At 38.4% G+C, this 19,845-nt stretch overlaps 1 protein-coding gene and 1 long non-coding RNA gene across 2 annotated transcripts in view; one reads left to right on the top strand and one right to left on the bottom strand.

The window, feature by feature from the left end:
• Positions 1-19,845, top strand: part of LOC139974370 (ryncolin-2-like) — a 109,960-nt gene that overhangs the window by 21,734 nt on the left and 68,381 nt on the right. The gene's annotated exons all lie outside the window — the stretch shown is intronic.
• Positions 1,544-4,316, bottom strand: LOC139974372 (uncharacterized). The gene is made up of 2 exons (XR_011795466.1): positions 4,232-4,316; positions 1,544-2,262 (listed from the first exon to the last, which is right to left on the bottom strand). It is a non-coding gene; the product is annotated as an uncharacterized lncRNA (long non-coding RNA).

Here is a 19,845-nt window from a genome sequence, read left to right as displayed (position 1 = left end):
AAGTAGGTCATAGTTTACATTGCTCGCATTGACCAAGATATGATGGGGTTAGGCTAACCCCATCATATCTTGGTCAATGCGAGCAATGTAAACTATGTTAGCAAAGCTAACAATTAATGCAACCAATTTCTAAATGTCAGTACCACTGTGCCATGAAAGGACCACAATAAAAGGAACTGAACGTCTTTCGGGGCTCCACGCCCACAACCCCCCCCCCCATGTCATAATAAAGGAACAACTTGAAACCACCATGTACCTAACGACCAACTTCTCAGTCTTTAAATGACAGACATTTCTATTAGTAGGAAGGAGTGGGTGGGGGGGGGGCTGACACACACATAGACAATTCAAGGTTTGTCCCTCACTACATGAATCAAATGCTTAGAGAACACCGTCCAACAAGATCATTGCGGTCTTAACATACTGCGATGTTGACTGTTCCGAGCATCAGAACAACATTTGGCGAAACTATTCCTGGGCTGCCCCTCATTTGTGGAAGAAGCTTCCAACAATAATCTTGTACTGTACAATCAATTCACTTGAAACTGAATTATCAAGACACCTTATCCTGCAATACTTATTAGAACTTTGATCTAGTTTCTTGTTTGTACAATGCTTGTAAACAAGCTTCGTGTTTTGTATTGAACATTTAAAATATGTGGTATAATAGTCATGATATTACTGCAGTTATCGAGAAACAAGCTCATTAATATTGTAACTGATCTTGAGTAGTATTTTAACTTTTGAAGCTATTCGTTACGTCGTGTTAACGTCGGGTAGTAATGTTGCAATTCTTTGCCAGGAAATGCCCGTAACGCTCCAGGGTTGTTTACTTACAAGCAATGGTGCATCTGGCCTTTTGTTCGAAGAGCCGCGCTTTCTGGGCTCCTGAAGACCGGAACTCAGGGGCGGTGTTCCTTGAAGTAGTAACTTAGGCCTATTTGAACTCAATGGTACGGTTAGTTTCACTATGCTACCTGTCATGTTGCTATCCATCGGCACATGCAAAAACCAGGGCCGACTGTATCAATTAGGAGAGGCCAAAAAGACGCAGCAACCATGGAGGGTCATGTGACATGCTCCCTTGTAGCGCTCAACTCTTATGGTACTCCTTGAATGTATATGCTACAAGTAAATGTCCTGATCTCATAGCTACCACATTCCTGGTGAAGTTATATGCAACCAGTGGAATCTATGACTGTAGAATACATGTCATGAGGCAGGGGAAGTGTTGTTATGTGCCTCTTATGTCCCTTTCACAACCTAAACCCTAACTACTGGAGAGGATCAGGCTATGTTATGTCAATATTTATATAATTATATAATATATTATGTCAATGATGGCAACCAATTGTCTCCTTCCATGTGAGAATACATGCCACTTTATCTTCCAGTGATGATCACCATTACAAAAACATTGTAACCCCTTACCGATAGGAAGGCAGAGTTGTTGTTATTGTTGTGCACAATATCAGAACATAAACCATGTCACTGGTAAACAAAAAACACAAAGAAAAAACACCTTCATAAAATTAAACAAACGTTTGTGGTACGAATTCATTTATTCTTTTACATATATGTTTCGTACAGCTGGTAGGATTTTTCCTTTAGACGTGAAGCCAAAATGGGTCACCTCCTGAAATACATTGTTGTCATTTAAGTCATAACATCATGGAAACAATGTGTTTAGTATTTTGTTATATCTAGACGATCTGAGCTTAACTTGTCACATGGTTACAAAATGGTTCAGCTGTTTAAGTTTTAGACATTTCATCTAAAATCTACAGAGCTTTAACAGAAATCTGTAAATAAAAACAATGTCATAACATTTTTTATCATTAGGCAACCACCACAATAAGACATTCTGTTAACTCTAAGCTTAAACTCAGTGCCCACACTTCACTTACTCACGGGAAATGTATGAAACGTTTTCTCTAGACTCTCAAGAGGAAATTAATTTTTCTTTGGAAATATCCTAAATTTGAAGAAAAAAAAACAAATTGTTTCCAGACCCAATCTGACTGTTCAATAGATGATGATTTTTCTGGCATTTTTCCGTGAGAATGAACTAGTCCATTTTGATTCCATTTGACATCCAATCTAACCGTCTCATCAGGCCATTCTAAATCCAAGCTGCATGGTACTACCGAGATGCCACCTCCCACATTAAACTATTGATGTTTTTGGTGAATCTGGTATCTTGTATGTTCCTTCTCGTATCAATTTTTGTCTCTGTTTAAGGATGGTGCGATGTCTTTCCCTCTGTAAAAGAAACACATGAGAAACAAATAATGACCTCTTCTTTTGAACTTTGTAAAACTATTTGCAAATCACAGGGGACACATTTTTAAGTGCAAAATAGCTCATGTTATGGAAAACTTTTCAATTGCCAAATTTACAATTGGAAGACCTAATGTAGAACTTGATTTACTTGAGGGATCACATACAATCTGTGTCATGAATCATGCAATACCCAATTCATCTCAGTCTTCAGCCTTTGAAGTTTTACAGAGGGAATTTTGACAGCATTTCAAACTATAGAACTCTAAATGTGTCCAAACGCTAGGATCATACACTAACGATAAAGAATAAAACAGTTCTGATAATGAACTGTAAGTATATTATGAATATTGTACATTAGTGAAAGCTACCACAGTACCACAGAAGGATGCTTAATACCAACTGTAGTAATGAGGCCTACAGCCTCACTGGAAATGATAAAGAACTGCTGATGCCAAGCTCGGATACATTTGTCTTGAAATTTCACAACCTTCGTGAGGTACATATTGTCATGTACTGTAGCAGTATGGATTATATTTTTTTAAATGCTATACTGTTCTAATGCTCTTTAAGTCTCTCATAGCTACCCTGCGGACATTCCCCAGATTTTGAAAGCAACCCTGGAAGTTTTCAAAGTTTTGTACTCCCCCAGGCTTTCACACTTGAGTGTAAGGACCAATTAATAAACACACATGTTCTCACATTAATCATTCCAGAACAACGAGATTTCATTTGACTCGTGTTCGTTTCTCAACGGGCACAATTTGTGATGGGCTGTTTGGAGCAATTGAATAATTGATTGTAATAGTTGAAGGATTGCACTTCATTCTGCCGATCACCACTGTGTACACTGTATCCCATAATAGCATACCCCTCTAGGGATGCTCCGGATATCCGGTCCGGCCGGACTATCCGTCCGGATAGTGTGCAATTATCCGGTTCCGGCCGGATCTTTTTCAAAATCTGGCCTGAATTATTCCTTATAAAGATGTTGGTATTAACTTAAATCATTGTAAACTATTTCCAAAATTTAATAAAAACGTTAAAAGTAAGGAAAAATTAGGTTTAACATGTTTCATTTAATTTTCTCAATGGTCTGACCCACTGTTTCTAAAGATCAACCAAAATAATACTCCTTGTTTCATACTTTTACTTCTTATTAATGATTTTCATTTGTGTAATGAAAAAATCCGGTTCCGGCCGGATTATATCCGGTCAGATTTCATGTACTATAGGGCAAAATCCGGTTCCGGCCTGATCCAAAAATTTGGATCCGGTGCATCCCCATTCCCCTCCAACTTCCAGGGCATTTTTTTATCTTCCCTTTTTTCAAGCGCTGAGATTTGGGCTTATCTGAACTCTCTCTCAAATCCGATGGGTTTCATAATCATTGTTTACATATGCAGACATGTCCATCTCTGAATGTGATCATACACCTTATCACCCATCAATTATTATCAAATTGGGAAGGAGAAAGTCCAACAAATCATTGGTAAAATCAACTAGTCAACAAGTCATCCAATTGAACTAGGCTCTGCCTGTGATCTTACCTTTTTGGTTGTCTAAAACAGAAAGTTTGGTTTCCAAACATATGTACCAAAATAGGGCATGATCAATATGTAATGTATAATGTAGGAGAGAGACTTTCTAGGTTTGGTGACAAGAATACCGGCTTTGAGCCAGTACAACTTCCCTTCAAAATACAATAGATCTAAATTTCATGTGAACAACTAGTTATCTGTCGGAGTGTCGGACGAACTCCAAAGCTGAAAAATTTGGTCTTCTCGGACGACCAATGAAAATTTGCAGTGCACTTCAAAATGCTACCGGGAATCTTATTCTGTAATCGGACACTACTTGTGCATCTAATTGAAATACTCTAACGATAGATTTTGTTAATTACAAGGCAGAGGGCCTTTTACTGCCACTTATAGTAAATGGAGCAACTTACAGTTTTTGCTCCACTAGAACACTCCATCAAGTCTTCAATCTGAAGTCGGCATTCTTTCTGCGCTCTTCAATAACCTACCCCTCAGCACACCTGAAAAGAATTGATCATGATGTGAGAGAGATGAGAATGAGATGTTACTGAATTTAAATGACATTTCTAGGCATGACAGTTAACTAGGCTACTGTAAAACTATCCATCATTATGGATACAAACCTACCTGTCTCTTGCCCATTGCCCACCCACCCCACAACATGATTAACACAACACAACTACCCATCATTATTAATACAAAACTATCTCCCTCCCCCTCATACACCCCCACCCTCACACACAACATGATTAACACAAGTCTGCACAACTACCCACCATTATTAATACAAAACAATATCCCCCTCCCTTCCCCCCACAACATGATTAACATAAGTCTGCACAACTACCCACCATTATTAATACAAAACAATCTCCCCCTCCCTGCCCCCCCCCACAACATGATTAACACAAGTCTGCACAACTACCCATCATTATTAATACAAAACAATCTCTCTCCCCCTCATACCCACCGCCCCTCACACACAACATGATTAACACAAGTCTGCATAACTACCTATCATTATTACAAACCTATCTCTCTCCTACTCCCCATCCAACCTACCCCCCCCCTCCCATGACCCTGCCCATTTCACACAACATGATTAACACAAGTCTGCACAACTACCCACCATTATTAATACAAAACAATATCCCCCTCCCTGCCCCTCCCCAACAACATGATTAACATAAGTCTGCACAACTACCCATCATTATTAATACAAAACAATCTCTCTCCCCCTCATACCCACCGCCCCTCACACACAACATGATTAACACAAGTCTGCATAACTACCTATCATTATTACAAACCTATCTCTCTCCTACTCCCCATCCAACCTACCCCCCCCCTCCCATGACCCTGCCCATTTCACACAACATGATTAACACAAGTCTGCACAACTACCCACCATTATTAATACAAAACAATATCCCCCTCCCTGCCCCTCCCCAACAACATGATTAACACAAGTCTGCACAACTACCCATCATTATTAATACAAAACAATCTCCCCCATCGTACACCCCCACCCTCACACACAACATGATTAACAGAAGTATACACAACTACCCATCATGACTGATACAAAACTATCTCCCCCCCCCCCTGTCCCTCACTCACACACAACATGATTAACACAAGTTTGCAAAAACTGTCAAATATTAAGTTCTTTGCATGGCTTGCAGAATTTATGAATTTGTCTAGCAAAGCTAATGAGCTGCAATGTTAGGATTCTTTCATATCGATACAGTCACAAATTTATCAAAATCACTGCAAAAAGCTACTCCATTCAATGCTATGTACAGTAAACTTACTTGTAGTAATCTTTTTCAAAGTTTGCACATTTGGGAACTGGTAAGCCAGGTTTTATTGGTTTCACAGAGTAAAGGAATGGTTTCTCAAACCACAGTTCAGGAAGCCACTCTCGCACCATGTTGAAAGATCAATCTAAAAAAGAAAGGAAAGGAGCCAATAATTACTCAGACACATTCAGAGAATGCTGTTAAATGATATGCACATCGTGAAATACCGATACCAGGTCAAAATTAACAATGAATTATGAGAATATCAGAATTTAAATAGAATTTGACATTCAATTAAATCACTTTGATATGAAAGGATTTGATAAAATAAGGCCATACAAGGCAAATGGAGGGCGGGAAGATCCCAGATATACATAGCCCTATATTTAGCCCTGTACAACTTAAATTTGTGATACTGAAAATAATTTTATTATGGAGCTCATTACTTCCTTAGGGTCATGCATACCCGACTAGCGATAATAAACTTTGGCATAATTCATCATGTTATTCTGGTGTGAAGATATGACACTACTTACAGTACCTACTGTAGGGTTAAAAAATGAGATCTCTGACGTTAGGGAATTCTCTGAAAACAGCATTAAAATTTAGTTGAAACACAAACAAAACTTAAGATTAACAACAATTTTCTTGTACGAAATAATACCTATATTGATATATATTTTTTTAAGTGTGCAAGAAAAGTACATAATATATGGTCATGTATACTGTTCAACATCATTGGTGATTATCTACTCTGCGTATAACTAACTGCTAAACCTGCAAATGTCGGCGGCAAACAAAAAAATGATATTTGGATGGAAAAAATTGTAAATAATCTTCAATATAAGCTTCTTTGCGGCGAGACTTTATTGTAAGTTGCGCTATACAATGTCTGTTAATTATTATCATTCTTCTTCTTATTACTTCATTAATCTTCCCTTTTATAATCACAGATACGTATGACCTATTCAATAGGCGAAGCGCCCTCTTCAACGCAGTATCTGAGGACTTTGCTCTCGTAGATTTATGGGACGCCGATGATCTCATCTTATAGAGACTAAAGTACAAAGATCCATAGACTGTTTAAGGAAATGTCTGGAGGATGAGTTGTGTCTCTCGTTCAAATTAGAAATAAGTGAAGATCGTTATAAATGGCGCCAATGTGAAACGTTTTCTCGTATGTACAAAGAGACATATTTAACCAACCGACTAGGATTCTCGTATTATACAATGTCTATCGGGCCAACATGAAGAATAACCAAGTAGATATAGCCTATATCGTCACCAAGAAATGTAAAGCCCCTGTTAGGAACCTGCAGCACATAAATACAGAATGATGTTAGGTAGAACATTTTTATAGCCAGCGGCGTAACGCATATGGGCTCGGACGGGGCAAACCCAGGGGCCCCGACCAAAGGGGGCCCCCGCTGCACTGATGTACAGAACTTAGAAGAGGGGTACCCTATTTTTTAAACGGCACGTTTTCGTTGGAAAAGAAACTATAAACGAGACAATGGACATATTTTTCTGTGCGTGAATACGTTCGTCATAAATCATATGCCCCTGCAAATGCAAATCTCGTATCCTTCTTTCCGCACGACTGATTCAAGAGCCTGAGGTACACACTGGAACTTGATAGGTTACGCTGGTACATATTATAGCGAAATCTAATCGATATGTTTGCTGACAAGAAGGCCAGGCTCAGTTAATTCCAGCTCTAGCCTTTCCAAGTTCTCGGGAACTTGGATACCATTCGTCCACAGGAGTTACGCCACGGGTGGAAATATACATGTTTATGTTAATTGGTCATTTGGTCTTATTGTCCTTTCAATCTCTTAATGTATTCTAGCTTTGCAACACATTTTTTTCATGTTCCCAGTATGACAGACAAGGCGGACCAAAAATGTGTCTATGAACGCAGATTTCCCCCAAAATCTCAGTCGATAAAATCACCACGAAATGTTCCATATACATCTTAGATTGCACCAGAGAGCGTGGTGCAATCTAGACCGAAATCTAACTTAAATCAGCATATTGGGAATTTCCCTTTCTAAGATAAGATATAGGCTACGGTGCGGTTGTATCCGTGACGTCATCTTGCCGCGGCATGGCCTACGATTTCCAAGATCGAGATTGTCATGCAGCAAATTTGAATCAGACAGTAGCTACAAGAAATGATAGCCTACCTGTATGGTTTCCCTAGTGTATTTATTTACAAATCATTATACATATTTAAAAATTATCCCCGAAATCAGCGTCTAATTCGTCCCTTATGGACGCAATCTACACGTAATAAATACTCGAGCCTGCTTGGGCTTGAAGGAACAAAAATGCGAACAGACGAGGGCATATACCAATTAACACGCAGCCTCGAGACATCATCTACACGTAAAAACTCCCTTATGGCGACTGTGTAGTTTCGACACATTTATAAATAAACAAGGACAACTTTCAAACGATTTTAATCATTGTAAAACAACTGGTGTCGTGTACAATACAATCACTGTTACAACCGTAAACTCTTGAACAGAACAAATTGTGATTTTTTTATTGTAATTTTCAGAAGAGGACTCCTGCTCGAATTTAAATCCAAAATACACACATTTGATGCTAAATTCGATCTGAAGATATCTCCAGAAATTGCTATTTTTGAGGTAATGATTTTAACAACGCGCAGAATTTTGCAGAGGATATGAACCACATGCTGTCGATATTATGCCTAACCCTATCAATAGAACCTACATTTGTTGAATTAATGTGTGCATGACCCCCGACTCCTTTCTTGTCCTTCTCGTTTTCTCCCATTATCCGAAAATACGAATTACTGTGCTTCTTTGTCCTTATGAAAAACCAACTCAGATGATGGGAGTTGAATATAACAAAATATATATGTATTTTTTTACCAACCCAAATCTCAGATGGGGGGCACTCGGGGGGGCACTAGGTTTTCCGGGGGGCACGTGCCCCCCTGCCCCCCCCCCCCCTTGGCGACGCCACTGTGGCCCTGGCAAAATGAGTCCACACCAGCTGCACTGACCTAGTTACGCAACTGCCCATACCCTACACCCCCCCCCCACCGCATCCTCTCCCAGGACAAAGTGTCAAGATTAATCCCAAGTTCTGAATACAACTTTAACGTAAATGTATAAGGCCCACTGGTATACCAGATCGCATTCTAAATTTCCAACTATCATTATTACAGTCATTAACGAGATCATTATGAAGAGACTATATTATTCAATGAGCGTGAACACCAGAAAAGAACTTGAAGGTTGGCTGAGAGCACCACATTAATTTTGGTATATAGACCGCTAAACAACTCTGTTATCACCCCAGGATGTACTTCGTTACAACTTTTAATATTTGAGAAACAACCCTCAGTACATCCGAGGCTTATCAATTAAAGCGGCTGGACTACTTAGTTTAACACACTATCATTGGTTCAGTTTCTCAGATGCAACACAAAACTCAATAGGAAAACAAGACCTATAGCCTGAAATATTTGTTTACATTAACATTAACAGTTTATCAGTGACAAATAGTGTTGAATGTCGACCAATGGTGCTCTGCTGTTTATAATAAGTTTACATGAACAATATTTTGGTTGAGTTATTGCCAGTTTGGTTTCTTGCTGGAAGCAAAGGAACCTATGCAGTCGGGTTAGCGTGTGTGTATGTACGTCTGAGACACTTGCTTTGATTCACGATAACTCAACAACGGAGTGTTGGATTTATGTGGATGTATTATAGTGAGGTGTGCCCTATCGTTTTTAGCACTGACCTTATGAATATTAATGAGGTTATGGGGTCAAACGTAAAAAAAGTTACATTGTAATAACTTGAAGCCTTTGTTGGTTAATAGCTGGTACATGCAGGCCATCTGGGCCCCAAAAACTCCTGAGCCCATATTTGGGCTGAGTGGGCCCAAATGTTTTATTTACACCTCCATGCATTCCGGCACGAATTTGTGGGGCCCAATATTTTGGGGTCCACAGTTTTTGGGATTCAATATTGGGGGAGGGGGAAATTATATCTTTTAGCCACATTATTTGGGCCAAATATTTTTGGGGCCATTTAGACGCAAATTTTATTGGGCCAAAGTATTTGGGAGGGGACAAAATTTTCAAATTCCAATAACGTCAAAAACTTAAACCAAATTGTATCCAAATATGGAATACAGTGTTTGGTTAATATATGGTACACGTGGGCATAAATATTATGATATTGGGTGAGGACATACAACGCTTTAATATTCCACTAAGCAAGGAACCATTGTGCCCTTTGAGCTCTCGTTTGGAGAGAGGCCAAAATATTAAAATTCCAATAACTCCACAACCTTAAATCGGATTGCAACCAAACATGGAATACAGTTGTTGGTTAATAGCTGGTACATGTATTACAACACTTTAATATTCCACTTAAGCAAGGAGCCATAGTGTCCGTTGTGCTCTTGTTAAACAATGGATTTAGGCCTACACTGAGGAACTGACGTCATCATCGAATTATCCTTAAAGGAGCATTCCAGGACTTGAGCATACTTTAAAGATTAATATCTCGCAAACCAGACTATATACAGAGACATTACCGACACTCAACTAATTCCTATTTCTTGGACAGTCAATATGACGTATTAAGACTAAATTCATCATTAAATAATAACCAAACCTGCTTGGATGTGAGTGAAGCTAAAAAATATATATTCTTTTATGCATTAAAAGCTTGTAGACGTTTTATTTCTTTCGTTTACTCTCTTAGTGATAACAACACGCATAGATAGAACTATGGAACAAATATTGTACTACACTTGCTGAATATCGGATTTGATTTGGCGGCTAATAACCTCCCCCCACCCCCCCCCCCCCATTGCTCTGTACCCATCTCCGATTGGACGACTGGTCAGTCACCCCCTCCCCCTTTCTGGTCCTCATTTCATTATCGTCTTGACCAACGCTAACGCCTCCATTGATACCAGATGTATTACAACGGGTAAATAGAAAAGAAATGGTGCCATGGCCGTTATACCTTGCATGATTACGTTTACATCCATTGTGTCAACGGAAAAAATGAGCCTGTTGTAGGTCGGTAACCTTTTGACTCCAATGAATAGGAATACTCCAAGTTACAGCCAACAAGAGTATAAAGGAACAAGAAAAGAAACTATATCTATAACAATATGGTAAATCCAGTGGCGTATCTAGAATAGCTGGCACCCGTGGCGAATTCTTCCTATTGTCACCCCGTGCCGGGAATGCCGTCCTGGGGGAGGTGTCTAAGACTTCGCCCTCTACTTTGAGAAAACTTTGTTTAATGTAAGGTGACTTAAATGCAAAATGATGCTATCTTTGGCAAAGCCTTGAACTGATTACACAATGATTTACAAAAATAATAACGAATTTGGGGGCATGGGGGCTGTAGCATGGCACCTCCCTGACTGGTATCCGGGTGGACCCCCATCCCCATCCGCTTAGTACGCCACTGGGGGATATTGCTATGTCATTTAGAAAATTGCGCTAAAATTTATGAAAAGGAGCACTTTTGCACGATTTTTTTAAACATATTATTTGAACAGTTACTATGCAACGACTGAGCTCTGACAGCATTACAACTCTACAAGAAAATATTTGTGAAAGCTCCTTTCTCAAACTCTACTGGTTAATGTCACAATGGGTTTTTCGTTGGTTACCATGAAAGTCATCCAATAACTGGAATAAATATCTACAAAACATTGGATTTTTGTACCAACTCGTGAACCAAAATGGACGCAACGTCCATATACGAATTAGTGATTAATCTTTGGATATTACTTCCTTTATACTATATCATATAGTTGTAAATCCATGAACATATACAACAGTGGTCTTTCATGTCTCATAATGTTATATTACAGTTTTTGTATAGGCTCATCTCATTGTTCAAAATCAGAAAGAAAAAGCTCTCGTTATCATAAAGAGAATATTAATTCTCAGCGATGCGGTAATTGCTTCTGATAATAGCACAGATATCACGTTTTGAACATGGTAGACGATATTAAAAAGAAATCCAATTTTCAAATAGAAAATATAATAAGCCTTACAAACTCATGATTAACAAAACCCCGTAAGTAAACGTCATATTAATCAAACGCGGTTCAACGGGGTTTAATGCTCCACTATATAGGCCTATCATAAACAAAATTATCATAATAATATTTAAATACACTCATAAAACAGAACAGGCTTTCATACAAAAAAGTGAAAAGTTAAAGCGGAATCAATTTCATTTACAGATTAACATGGAAATGCAGACCTTCACACACACACATGGCAATGCGATCGATTGTATGGTGATGTGATCGATTCTACGGTGATGCGATCGACTGTACTGTGATGTGATCGACTGTACTGTGAAGTGATCGACTATACTGTGATGTGATCGATTGTACTGTGATGTGATCGATTCTACGGTGATGTGATCGTTTGTACTGTGATGTGATCGACTGTACTATGTGATCGATTGTATGGTGTTGTGATCGATTGTACTGTGATGTGATCGATTGTATGGTGTTGTGATCGATTTTATGGTGTTGTGATCGATTGTACTGTGATGTGATCGATTGTACGGTTATGTGATCGATTGTACGGTTATGTGATCGATTGTATGGTGTTGTGGTCGACTGTTCGGTGATGTGATCGGTTGTACGATGCTGTGTTGCTTGTACTGTGATGTGATCGATTGTAATGTGATCGACTGTACTGTGATGTTGTCGATTGTACTGTGATGTGATCGATTGTATGTTGTTGTGATCGATTGTACTGTGATGTGATCGACTGTACTGTGATGTGATCGATTGTACGGTTATGTGATCGATTGTACGGTTAGGTGATCGATTGTATGGTGTTGTGGTCGACTGTTCGGTGATGTGATCGGCTGTACGATGCTGTGTTGCTTGTTCTGTGATGTGATCGATTGTACTGTTATGTGATCGACTGTACTGTGATGTGATCGGTTGAACGATGTTGTGTTGCTTGTACTGTGATTGATTCAGTGGTGACGTGACAACCATACCGATTTCTTAGTGAGATATTATGGTGTAACAAATTATGTGCAACTAAACTGAGACTTGGTCAGAATCTAACAAAATCAACTTAACCATATACAGCTCAAAATACAGCTTTTCATTTCACCCTCAGTGTGATATCTGCATGTGTGATTTTGTCTTTACCCTGATCTATATCTTTAATGATAAAACGGTTATATTGTCGACGGTTGAGGGATCGGATATCATATTCTTAATAAGTTTTAGCAATCACTCATGCATCATAATGAATCTCTATAAAACATCGTTAATTGATTGCTAAGAAGATTCATGAGTAAACACACTGACGACTCTGCCTCTTTTACACACTGACGACTCTGCCTCTTTTCAACCTTCTCTTAACATCCTATTCTTTCATTTATCTTTGCTTTGTTGCATGCATGTATACGATTGATATATCTCTGTGATTGTATTACACAAGCGTAGGCCTACTCTGCGATAAAATGGTTTTATGGTGCGATTTTTTATTCAGTGTAAACTTTTATGACATTTTCTATGAATCGTGAAATTAAACCGAGTATAGAGTAGTAAAGTACATGTCAGCTGTTGCTAAATCTTACTTTTTATTATTATTATTAAAATATATATATGTATATATATATATATATATATATATATATATATATATATATATATATATATAATAATAATAATAATAATAATAATAATAATAATAATAATAATAATAATAATAATAATAATAATAATAATAATAATAATAATAATAATAATAATAATAATAATAATAATAATAATAATACAGGCTTATAAGCACAACTACTACAGAAAACTGTGTGCACTGCTGTGCTGGAAAACAACTAAATAAATCTGAAAGTAACGATACAAAACTTAAACCTGGTCGAGATTCTGGCTGAAATCAGAACCATTGACAAATAAGTAGTGTTTTAATTGCCTCTTAAAAGTAACAGCATTTTGGATTTCTTTAAGGCTGTCAGGAAGCTTATTCCACAATTTAGGTCCAGCCTTCGCAAACGCTTTCTAGTCACTTCGCCCAACAACCATTTCGCCCAACTGCCATTTCGCCCAACCAGCCTGGTCATTTCGACTAACCAGCCTGGTCATTTCGCCCAACCATCATAGTCATTTCGCCCAACCAGCATGGTCATTTCGCCCAACCGTGTTGTTCATTTCGCCCAACCTTATTTTTACTAATATTCAGTCAGAATAATATTACTTTTTCTATTCCACTAGTTCAATTTGATTTATTTTGGGTTAGGTTACTTCGTAATAGGTAAATAAAAAGTGTGGTCCGCTCGATATCGATCGAAGTCTGAGAAGTTAGTTCGGGTATAATGGGAAGATTACACTACTTTAGGCGTTTACGCATACAATGGAAGTTATATTATTATACAAAATACAGGGGAATCGGTCTTCATAAAAACCTATCAAACCTAACCCCTTAAACACTGATCAATCATACTGACTAAAAATTCCCGAACGTTTCCTTACTAAAGTTATACAAATGGAGGATTTCAAGTTTCCTTAATTTTCCTTAATATTCGAATGTTTACTATCAAACCTAACCCCTAACACACTGATCGATCCTCAAGTTTCCTTAATATTCGGTTCATATCCTGTAACGTTAATAATTCCCGAACGTTTCCTTTTGAAGTATCATATTTAATCAAGGTTGGGCGAAATGACCAGGCTGGTTGGGCGAAATGACCAGGCTGGTTGGGCAAAATGACCAGGCTGGTTGGGCGAAATGACCAGGCTGGTTGGGCGAAATGACCAGGCTGGTTGGGCGAAATGGTAAGGTTGGGCGAAATGACAGTTGGGCGATACCCATACGAGGATTTAACTCGAGGCTCTATCAATAACGTATATCTTCTACGGTCAGAGGTTACCAATATATCATGGATATATTTAGTACCCAGTCCTCTGACAGACTTTAACACAATCAATATTATTTTAAAGTACACCCTCTCCTTGATTTTAAGCCAATGAAGATCATGGAATAGCTCAGTCACATGATCATATCTACTTCTACCATATATCATTCTTGCAGCAAAATTTTGTTTGAGTTACAATAATAAATATGCGAAATAACCATGGATTGGACAATAGTGCTTAACTCAGACTTAGTAAGATAGACCGCATTTTAGAAATATTTCTTAGATTCTTAAAGCACCTGGATTTAAGTGAACAGATTTGATGCCGAAAAGACATTGTATCGTCAAAATGTGTCGTCAAATAATGTAATCAGGGTATGTATGTATGCATTTTAGATCCTCGGGAACTCGCGAAGAAGCCATCATTGGCTTATCAATGCCGCAAGCTCACAGAAGTCAATCTCTTAGATTCATATTTAACGTCCATGATTATAAATTGTCAATTGTCAACAACTTTGAAAGCTTAACAACTCTTTAGAGTTTAACAAAAGGACCAATAAGAAACACATTTGATTTATCGATATTAATAGTAAGCCATGACACACTCGAAAATAAATTTGATATTTGATATGCCTCTGAGAGAGACTTATATATAAATAAAGTCTGTGATGACGACCGTGTTATCCGCTGGGAGATATTAAAGGAGACACCATCAGAAATATCTATCTCATTGATGAGAGGATTCAGTCTTAATGAGTTTAATATTTCAGTATACGTGATAAAAAGGTAAGGGTTGAGAGGACACCCTTGACGGACACCTCGCCAACACCGAAATACCTTGACAAGAAACTATTATTTGAAGCATTAGTAGGGATGTTACTGTACAGAAGACCTTGACCAACTCTTCGAGTTGGGGGACGCTGATTGTACGTCCAGAGGTTCGAAACCAGTAAGGAAGGTCGCAATTCCACTGTAGGCGTTTGTCACCTGTATCGAACCATACTAGTTCTGTTTTTTTGGTGACATATTTTGCCTTACTGTAGAGATCAAACATGATTCTAACCAACTCAACCAAAAAATATATATACAAAACAATATATATATATATATATATATATATATATATATATATAAGAATATAGATATATAAGAATATAGATATATAAGAAGAAAACTCTAAATGGTCACTTACGTCGACAGTAAATAAATTGGTCACTTTGGTCGACAAAATTGAAATATCGATATATGCCACCGTTGAGATGCTTTGGAGAGCCAGTCGGTCTCGCAGAATGCAACTAGGCAACTCGTTGTATGATTCTGAGACTTAGTTTATTGGTTGCATGCGATCGCTAAGATATACGATTTTTTGCCCTGGTATCGTGTCTACTTAATGTTTTTTATCCATCCGGGGTACGTTAGGAGTTCACGTTTCGTGTACACTTAATACCTTCAATATAAAGTGCACATGTCTACGCCTGTTGTTTTACCTTGGGTAGACTTAATGGTCAATATATAGGCCTATTTTCGATGTCATGGAACGAGTGAGGGAAAAGTTGCACCCTGATATGATTGACATTAAAAGGTATGCATGTCATATTTTATTTATAATAGAACATTATTTAAATGGGGATGGGGGAATTGTCACCAGTCATTCTACCAGTGAATAACAGGAAGTACTGTTACACATTAGCTATTTAAAGCTGACGTAGAGTTCCACATGATTGTAGGTTAACTTGATAGTGCTGATATATCATTGCTTATGCAGCCGTTGAGTCTTCCGTATAAGTAATTCAAAGAATAAATTCACACTTCGCATGCGGTTAGTAATACTTCATAAAGGTTTCCTCTTGAAAACGTATTGTATCATTTCACATCTTGACGACATACAGCACATTAACACTTATGTGTTGATGTGTTGTTAAACATTATCGAGGCCCAAAAAGGTAATATGCACTCGCGTCTACATAGGGTCTCCAGTCTTAACGCAATTGTTCAATTCAGTTTATGTGGCAACAGATGTACATCATGTGGTACTTTATGCCAGCCTCAAAACAAGTGTAAATTGCTTATCAGTGGTAGAGTGCCCATATAGTCAGGTGCGGTAGCCCCCCCCCCCCCCTGACGGATTCAAACTGACTGCTGGTGCCCTTTTCACGCGCCAACCTATGGTGGCGCTCCGCTTAGTAGATTGCGCCTTACAGACCATTCTCGCCCCCCTGACCACTAACCCTAGCTCCGCCACTGTTGCTAACTGATATATAGTCATTCCTGATACAGTGGTGGGTAGATGGGACACAAACACATGTGTGTTATAGTGTCATCTGTACATTTGATAAAAATAAAATTTGGAAATTTCTTTGTACACATCCAAACTTCAAAGCAATGAAAAAGTGGCAAGTATAGGAAAGTTCATTACCCCCTGCAGAGATACTAAGTACCCGGTGTGTCCTAAGTACATTACATGGTGCAAAAGAACAATCTTACATTAAATATTAATATATATGTATTCATATTAACACTGGAGGTATAATTTGTAGATGTTGTTGATGGTTGTAACAAAGTCTTATCTTTAACACCATAAGACTCTTCTCGACATGTTGACAAAATTCTTCATCCAAATTGAAACTTGGCATGTGTTGTTTGGAAACCTTGAACCTTCAAATTTTTACAAGTAAATACAAGACATTTCTTGAGATATAAATATAAAACACTAACGATAAACAAAATAAAATAAAATAAATAAAACTAAACAATGCATGCTGGTGATTTTTTTGTGAAGGAGAAAATGTTATGTTTCAAACACAGTAGGCTTCTTTCAAAATGTGAACCATTGCCTGTCGTGTCGGGACATCTACGGCTGCACTAACTCGTCATCGCTATTATCCAAGTCTGATGAATCAACGGCGCCCTCAATCGACGAGGTCGGTTTCTTCAAAATGGCCACCACGATGGAAATGACCACAAACTGAAATGTTGCAAAGAGAAAAAAAACCCAGAAGCAATAACATTGACATGTTACAGCATTCCTTGCAAGTTTGTGAAACTAATCTTAAGTTGACAAAATTCAAGCCTCTGAAGAAGGCTATTGTGAATGACTAACCCTTCAAGAAGTGAATTTAGTAAATCCTTAAATGCTTCAGTCATCTCCCCCTGCACTCCATTGCCTCCCGATATTGCAAACTGTATCTAATGCCAACTAATAGCATGCACCTGCCCAGACTAAGCTCCTAGGCCAGGCCTGACCAGTAAGTAATTTCCCTCGAGCTGCTGCAAGGCCGTAATTTCACACATAGCCATATAAGAGGCGAATTATAACCTGGTATACTTATGGTGAACCAATCATCAAGTGGCAAACGGCTACCTAACCTAGGCTATAGTAAACAGCACAAGAGGCATGCATGCCTATACAGTTACAACACAGGGCAATATAACAGAGAGGTCCTATCTCTATGACAGCAGTCTTGTGTCAGTCACAGGAAGTCTCCGCATACAAGTATCTCTTCCAAGCATCTATTTCCTGAAGTCTGCTCACGTGTGTGAAGCCCTCGTCAAAAGAGGTCATGAGGTCACCTTCATAATCAGTAGCGTAAGTTCATACCAGGTTTCTGATTCAAGGTGGGGTCCTTTGTTTAATTTTATCGTCTACGATAATCCCTATCCAGATAATGCGTTTAGAAAGACCACTGACATGCTCGTCAAAGCATCTTTCCAAGATGGTATTATAATAGGAATGTTGCAATCAGCCGAACTTGTCTATAGTTCAATGGTACCAGACTGCCAGCAAGTTTTGTCCGATCTGGATATTTTAATGAACAAAGTCATCGCGAAGCAATTTGATATGACGGAATATGATTATGCGTGCAGTGCTTATCTAACAATCCATTATTCGCCGTACTACGAGGATCGACCCCGTCAGGCTACAATCCAAGTTTCGCTGTACCATAAGGATCGACCCCATTGGGCTACGATCCAGTCTTCGTCGTACTACGAGGATCGACCCCGTCAGGCTACAATCTAGTCTCCGCTGTACTATGAGGATCGACCCCGTGGGGCTAAAATCCAGTCTTCGTCGTACTATGGGGATCGACCCCATCTGGCTACAATCCAGGTTTAGCCGTACTTTGAGGATCGACCGCAAATTTGGCATATATTCCCAATGATGATGGTTTTATTGTGTTTTAACTAGTGTCATACGTTGCTACTCTATCGAAGTGGATGATAGTAGAGATAATCAAGGGATACTCGTCAGTTCCATATACAATAATAAGTTTGATAATTTAAACATCATTGACCCGTTTGTGACGCCCAGCTTGTTAACTAGATATCTCAAGAATATAAGCATGGGTATACCTCATATTGGGTGTGAAGAAGTACCACATTGAGGAAAAGAAGTATATTGTTTTTTGTAGCTGTCAAAGTTCATTTTTGGTCACCAGTGGTCAAATTGTGAAAACCTTGCTAACTAGATATCCCAAGAAGATAAGGGTAGCTTGGACAGATCGCATATTTGGTATGTAATTGTACCACATTGAGTACAAGAAGCCTTATGTTGTGGGCGGAGGTCAATGTTCGTTTGAGTTCACCATGGGTCAAATTGTGAAACCATGATATACGCAATTTTTCGACAAGGACAGATGTCATATTTAGTTTGTTGATGCTATCACATTTAACACAAGAAGCCTGTTGTTGAGGTCAATGGTCATTTCAGGACAGCCTGTGTCATTGTGAATGTATTGTTTGTCACCATCACACTGATTTTCACTGTATTACTAAGATCAAGTATATGTTGTACACCCTAACTATACATTACGTCAAATACATGAAGAAAACTGCTCATGTTACATCATCGAAACCACAATGCACTTTTTGCATTCTGGTTATTACAGCTAGTCATTTCCAATGGTTTTAAGCACTTGAGGCTTATAGTTATAATAAACGATTTCTAGGCCGCAAACAAAAACTTTCACCATATTTTTCACCACCACTCATAACACAGTACCGTTCGGTTTAAACCTTCTTGAACATTTAACCCAAATTCACAGCAATCAAACGAAGAGCCTCCTCTCGTAGAGTCAAAGTATATGCCAACTTGGATATACGAGGAAGCCTATAACTGTGATTTCAACTGTTAATTAGGCCTAATATGAACCGAAGTTGTTGGGAATATTTGCGGCACACAACGTTCATTCATAATTTGATTCTATACATGCTGGCAAGAAACCTTCACTTAGGACTAACATGTAATTTGCAAACATCAACATGTTTGGTTTCCTATGTTTAATTACACTATATTGT

Source organism: Apostichopus japonicus, chromosome 9 (assembly GCF_037975245.1).
Source record: "Apostichopus japonicus isolate 1M-3 chromosome 9, ASM3797524v1, whole genome shotgun sequence".
NCBI lineage: Eukaryota > Metazoa > Echinodermata > Holothuroidea > Aspidochirotida > Stichopodidae > Apostichopus > Apostichopus japonicus.
This window is presented reverse-complemented; position numbering and strand designations above follow the sequence as displayed.